Genomic DNA, 7,500 nt, shown 5'->3' with positions numbered 1-7,500 from the left:
CGCATTTTCCCTTTGTAACGCGTTCTTTCAACGAACAAAAATTCATCGACGCTAAAAGTCCAAAAGCAGGCGAGAAAAATCTGTTTCCCCTCCCAACTCCGTCTCATCCCGAGATCGACAGACGGCCCAAGTTGCGCTGGCCTTTTCCCAAACACACATCAAAGAAGAAGGCGAGCCCCGCTGCAGCGCTCAGCAGGCACACTCCCTCGCACTGACTGCACGTGCCTGCCAGGTAAGCACGGTCTGTCTATCACTCTTCTTCGGGGCTGGGAGTCGGGCCACGAAGTTTTCACCAGCCTCATTCCCGTGTGGTGGCCGAGCAGACGATATATCTTTCGGCGAGTCGGGTCTCTGGGATGACGTCATTTTCTCAAGTGTTCTCGCTCACCGCCACCGTGACCTCATAACTGAACTCATGGTACTCCCATGATGTAACTTTTTTGTCAGAGAGGACGGTTCGCAGGCGGAACGTTCTGTTTCTATTTTACCCTGACGCTCGAAACCAAAGACGTTGTTGCATTGTTGAAACACGAGGATATTAAAAAAAATAATAATATTCTAAACTGCAGGATTACCAATAATAATAAAAAAAACCTAAAAGAAAAGTACTTTCATTGTGTCACCTGCAATCACTGTTGGTACTTTCACTTGTACCGTTTTATCCCTGCAATTTTATAAAATCAACTAGTTCTGTGACCAGTGCTGCTGCGTGTTTTGTGCTTTTCACATGTATACAAAAGACAACACGAGAAAGAAAAAAAAAGGTACGACTGTGGAAGAATTCAGCACAAAGATGTCTTAAAACACATCAAACGGACAACCACTATCATCAGCTGGTTGCACTTCCAATCAGAATTTCACCCTCGAAATTGCAAATTCCGCAACTTCTGGGTTCGTTATGAGTACCCCAACAGTCTTATTTCTGGCAGCATGAACTTTTGTCTAAAAAAATGGGAGCTGACATGTAAGCAGAAAATTTCAGTATTGAATTTGTGAATAATTAAACTTGTATTCATTTCGTTTTCCATTGACACTGGTGTTCACCTGGGCCGGTTTGCATGAGGTGCTCTTTGCAGCGCTAAGTTTGCTCTGAGTTAAAAATGTTCCTGTGTATATAAAATGGAATTTACCACAGAGTTAGGAACATTCTTAACAATAAGCAAACTTAGTGCTGCCAAGTTTGTTCATGCAACCCACCCCTGGACCAGTTATGTCATGACTTTGGAGAAGTTAAGGCTGCATTTTAATGATTTCTTAATGTACATTTGCACATGTATATAATAGACATAAATATGACAGAACATCCAGAAAAAGGCAACCATTTGTGGTAAAACTATGTAATGCCTCATACCCTAATTCCCTGCTTCCTTTTCCCCCAGCTTCCACTGAAAAAAGATAAGAAGAAACAAAAAAAGGTCATGGTACAGGATTACCTTTACAATTTAGCATGGATTACAGAAGGAATAAAAATCATCACATTTAATGATTCAATTTCAAAAATCCAACCGTTTCAATTTTGTATTCATCACACACACACACACACACACACACACACACACACACACACACACACACACAGAGAGAGAGAGAGAGAGAGACTGGGGTATGCATTTTACCATCAACGACTGCTCAGTCTGATCTCAAATAAATTTGTGCCTCTATGTTAATTTCCATTCAGGTTTTATCAGTTTTAGTTCACTTTATTCAAGTTTTATCAGTTTTAGTTCACTTTATGATCATATCAGGCAGCAGACATAGGGTTGTTGACTGTTCATTTTCATTTAATTTTTAATAATATATATACCATAATAATATTACATACTGGACTCTGAATTTTTCCTGTCCATTGACTGTTTTATCAAATTGTTTGTTTGATGTCACCTTGACATTTCAAAATATCACATTTTGCATTCACAAACAATATTGAGTATATCATCAATAAGTGATCTACAATGATGGAGAGAGAGAAAAAGAGGATGGAAATGAACTGAAATTTAATACACTTTATACAGGGCTCAGACATTACCTTGATCATGGCTACAATGTCATATATTAAGTTGTTAAAAAGATTTGTACATCATCTATTCGGAAACTATCATAATCTAAAGCCATTGGTGATGACTGACAATAGGCACTAACATGTAAGACATGCATAACATTTTCCATGAGGCATTCCCTGGGTTACAGACAGAAAATATCTTCATTTAGAATAATCTGTTTTAGTCTTTTACAGGGATACTATCTGATTCTATTCCAATCAAACTGCACATTACATACATTTTGTAAAATTTCATAATGTTCAAGTAAGAACATGGAATTAGACATATAATATGAATGAAAACTTACCATAAACAAAATCAGTAAAAAATAGTAAAATGGCCAAGTAAGAGTTCAAGTTTATTTTTGTGTGTGTTAGGAACAAAGTAGACATTTCATGATTTTGCCAGGAAACTTCAAAAGAAAAATACTGTTTCCTGCAGGCTGTTATTCTTCACATAATAAATTATAAATATAGGCAAAACCACTTAATTTTAATATCACCAGCAATTCAAAGTGTATCATCTCCATATTTGCCACCTCAAATCAGTTCTAAGGAAATAAAAGAAGCAATGAAGTGTGAAAGATCAGAGACTGAGACTGTAAGGCAGAATTCTGCATACTGAAAATTAAAAAAAATAGGCTGAAACTATTGAAAAAAATAATTTAAAAAAAAATTTAAAATACAGGCCAAGGGCAGTTTGTAAAGTTATCTTATCAGCACCATTTGAAAAAATCTGTTTGCCTTAAAAGAAAGATTATTCCTTTGTAAACTCTCATTCCGTGGACTTACTCCTTAGGAAAAAGCTTACTGCCAAGCAAACTTCACTACTAAGATCGCTTACAAGTTGCAGTGCAAGCCATCAGCAATTCAAACAAGTTTCTAGTAAATTCAAAGTACATTCATTCACAATTCCAATTCATTTTCAACTAAGTATTTCATCTGAGATGACTGAAAAAAAGACTACAATGCTAATACAGATTTTTCATACTCTTTTTCCTTTCTTCCACTCTGTCATGTCTGTGGCAAAACAACGCTTATGAAAAAAACAAGGTCTCACTTGCACAAGTCATTGACGAGCTCTTCATGTGTGTGTACGTGCATATTCACAAATATTCATTGCTCTCATTCAGCAGACTGATAGACATAAATTGATAACACTCCAAGCATACTCTGATGCTGACAGACAGACACTGCCCATACCTCCATGCACAGAGAAGCTGTATCACTTATGTGTATGTATGTAGTTACAAAAACAAAAGTTTTAAATGATTCTAACAGTGTTCAACACACACACACACACACACACACACACACACACACACACACACACACAACCACACAACCAGACGAGAACAGAAATAGTGATGGGTATTGGATTATTCAAGATTGATTATTTGGAGAGGAATGAAGCCACCAGGAAGCAACATGTGAACAGAAATGTTGAAAAAAAAATAAACAGAACCATGCTAATGCATGACCACTGACTACATTTCATAAAAGAAGCAGACCTGTCTATGCTGAATCATTTTATCAACAGGCAATGCAATGGATGAGTAGAGAGTGAACAGAAGGATAAATGAGAAATCACTGTGGTCAACTCAAACTTTCATAGTTGTGTAATAACACAAGCTGCACTGCTTTGATTCGTTTCAAGATTTCTTGATCTTCAAAGACATCAATCCGTAAAATTTTCAAGGCCGTTATCTGATGGCCCATCCGAAGGGCGACAATCGATTGGGTAAAAATCTGTGTCGGTCTGTCTGTCGCTTGCATCCGCTTTCGACGAAGAAAAAAGTGATTATATGCATGTAAACTACCGGCAACTAACAAATTAACATCAACATTGCAAACCCCTAGTATTTGAGTGTTAACGAATTAAGACGCATGGCTCATTTACACCTGCCAGTAGTCTCTTCATGCAATTCTGTGTGACAATTCTAAAGTGGACAGGTAAGATGCCGCCGATGTATGGCACGAGCACATTCTTGCTCTCCTCTTTATAGCTTACCTGGTCTGCCACGAAAGTGACCACTTCAGACGAGACTGTAAGTGCACCATGAAGCCACAGGGTTTGTCAACCACTTCATATCACCCAGAATAACATGTTCTGCTTTTGTTTTTTTCTTCGACAGGAAGTACACCAATGGCAAGATGGCGGAGACATAACAAAGTCACGTGACTATACTTTGACACCATTTTGTCATTCGCATCTGAACGCCAGCGCATGGAAGTGGACTGCGCTTGGTATTTCTAAACTTTGCGGAGATTAGTCCCATCCATTTACCATTTTCATCGCATCTTTATGCAGTCGTACAGCCGTGTAGCCATCCGAGATGGTGATTTCCGACTTTTTTCCATTTCTATGTCAAGCAACACAGCCACAGACATATCGCTGGACTGACATTAATTTTTCTCCTGTTGATATTCGCAACTGTAATTTTTATTTGGTGTCTCTTAGTCAGACACTTTGCGGAACAGGGAACAGCAATTGCTGACGAACCTCATTCACGAGACGAAACTCGAGACATGCCAGGCTTAAAAATTGGCCCGCACTCCGTCGCCGCAACTCATCCGTCATGTGATGATCTGGCTCCACGCACTGAGTAGGTGTCAATTACGTATGGACTGTTAATTTGTCAGGTCAGCGCAGTGATGTCTGAGTATTTGGATACTTAAGTTTTCGCATCCCCTTTCAATTTGGCCTTTCGTTTTTTGTTCATTTTGTGTGTTTGGGGTTTTTGTTTTTTGCCAGTTTTCTTCAAGTTAAATCACCGGCAATTTCAGTTGGGTGTTTTTGGTCAGACTACCACACACACACACACACACACACACACACATTTACAAACATCTGTTGTTGGTCAGTTTGCAGTGGGTAACAACTGCTGAAAAGACTCGGACGTGCACGGCCGCGTACTACCCGGCATCAGTACGTAACTGCAATTAGTCAGTGTTGCTGGATGATATGTGCATCCGTAAAATGACCAGTATTTTCGCAGATGTACGACAGTGTGGCCTCCTTGATCGTTCTTCCCTTCTGACAAAATTTGGCCGCGGTTATGGGCTGAAAAATCTTGCGAATTCACAATGATTTGTCAGTCAGTCTTTGACTGATTATCATGATGAGGTTCAGTCGAAACCTGCAACGACAGTGGGACTGCCTGTTCTGCTTTCGTGGGATCAGTGCAACTCCCTCGTTCACTCATATGTACACTGCACCATGAGTGAGCATTTACGTATATGACTGACCGTTTTTACCCCGCCATACTCCGATTTCTGGAGTGTGCATGCAGGGTATGTCTTCACGGTTTCCGGCACTGTAACCCACCGAACTGCATATCAAGTACGTCATACAGATACTGAATTACAATGTTATAATGTTTATTTTCTTGCTTTGAAATTAATTAATAATCATCCTAGAGTTTTTTTCTTCAAGTTACATGAGCAAACCTTGAGTCTTTTTTTTTTCTTTTTTTTTCCACTTTATGTAGTACAAAAGCTTCCGGGCTCTCTCTGTCCCTCCGAGTCCGTGCTCACACACCGGCACCACACACACACACACACACACACACACACACACACACACGTTACGCTTCAAACAAATAATATATCATGTTAGAGAGACAGACAGATAGACATGCAGGCAGAGATAAAGGCACACAGAGAGACAGAGACCGAGAGATGATGATGATGCATTGCTGGCTGTTTATCGGTCCATTAGTGCTGAGCCTGCAAACAACTGAACATGGGGAGTCACGGCACACGCATCATTTTGCTTTTTCCTTCTCGATTGACCCTCTCTTGAGAATTGACTCTGAACCATCGTCCTTCCCCCTTTTTGTCTGATTCTTCTGCATCCGCCTTCTGCTTTTGTCTGTATCCTTTGCTGTCATGCATACACACTACACACTACACTATAGGCCGGCTACACACAGACACACACACACTATTTGAATCATGATTCCGTGAGTTCACACACACACACACACATACACACACACACACACACACACACACAAACGTTTGCATGCACGCACGTACACATTTCAGACACGGATACGGATGTCTCAGGTCAACATTTATTATGTTGAACTCATTGCTATAGTGATGCCTGAACCCCATTGATTTTTTTCTCCAATCCGTGTACGCACGAATGCTGAAGACCCAAATATACCTACATGCATGCAATGCAGGAAACACAAAATGTGAGTGCGAGAGTAAGAGAGAGAGAGAACACTAAGAAAAAATGTCTGAGAGAGAGAGTGAAACAGTGAGACAGGAGTTCATACATGTTTTGATCACAGGTCCATCAGCACATTCTTTTTGCCTTGAAACAATCAAACAAACAAAAATGTTCGGCTTAAAATTCCTTATGATTTGCATTTCTCTCACGAACAAAATGTCATGGGAAATATCAGTTTATCATTCAAACGCTTTGTATAACTGAATAACAATACATTCCTGGTTCCGCAAGTCATCATGTTGCCATCGGATTATAATCATGCATTATTACGCTGTTACGAAACGATAACTTTGAATGGATGCCAGACTTTAATAAGAAAAATTAGCTTGCTAATTTGCAACACTCGGGTACTCTATTTTCATACACCGTGGGCTCTGAGCTAACTTTTGAAAGTGCGAGTGGGGACGTACTCCTGCACATGTGGTGCGAGTGAGGACGCATATATTCGTGCGTGTATCTGTGTGTGTGTGTGTGTGTGTGTGTCAGTGTGTGTCGTGTGTGTGTGTGTGTGTGAATATTAACAATTGAACCAGCTCTACCACCAGAACCTTGAAAGTTCCAAACACCTGCCAGTAAGACTACCAGAAGACCCAGACCAAAAAATTATAATACATGATATGCAAGGATCAAGTTAGGACTCAGAAAACCTACCGGTAGAAAGAACAGTTAACTGAACAAAGGAAAGCCTGTGCAGTTCCATTCAGCGAAACAGAACAATTTAAGAGCTCGATCATGTTGTACAATCAATTTATACAAATACAAATGTTTTGTAAAAGACAAACAGTAGATTGGAACGAGCTGCAGCATGAAAGAAGAAGTTATCAGTGCAGGGACCACCGCAGCAGTGGTCATCAAACATTCCCTGTCAGCTGCTAACACCACCAGCACAGCGGCGTGTTTTTGTTGTTGTTGTATGTTGTTTTTTTTGTTTGTTTGTTGTTGTTTGTTTTTTGTTTTTTTACATCAGTGCGTTCTCCCAAGTCGATCGTTGAAATGATGGTCAAGCTGGTTTCTGCAACGTATTGATCCAAATTAATCCTCACCCTGTGAGCCAGCTGAGGTTAAATGGCAGAAAACTGCCAACCAGCTTTATTTGATGGGCTTATACTCGACGTGGTTCTCTGAGTGGACAATTTCAGAGGCTATATCATACATGATATTTAGAATCAATAATACGCTGTCAGTTCTACAGTTAGGGTCGATCTAGGTTGGAACTGTG

The 7,500-nt window shown here is 39.9% G+C and overlaps 2 protein-coding genes across 2 annotated transcripts in view; one reads left to right on the top strand and one right to left on the bottom strand.

Moving 5' to 3' along the window:
* Window positions 1-4,180, bottom strand: part of LOC143275920 (tyrosine-protein phosphatase non-receptor type 4-like) — a 19,747-nt gene extending 15,567 nt beyond the window's left edge. Inside the window, exon 1 of the mRNA XM_076580256.1 lies at window positions 4,050-4,180. The gene's annotated coding sequence lies outside the window, so the exon portion shown is untranslated. The remainder of the gene's footprint in view (window positions 1-4,049) is intronic.
* LOC143276065 (uncharacterized) overlaps window positions 1-7,500 on the top strand; it is a 37,276-nt gene that overhangs the window by 2,926 nt on the left and 26,850 nt on the right. The window lies entirely within an intron of this gene.

The sequence above is a fragment of the Babylonia areolata genome, chromosome 31, assembly GCF_041734735.1.
Source record: "Babylonia areolata isolate BAREFJ2019XMU chromosome 31, ASM4173473v1, whole genome shotgun sequence".
NCBI classification, from domain to species: Eukaryota; Metazoa; Mollusca; class Gastropoda; order Neogastropoda; family Buccinidae; genus Babylonia; species Babylonia areolata.
Note: the sequence above shows the minus strand (reverse complement) of the source record. Positions and strands in the feature narration are given on the sequence as shown.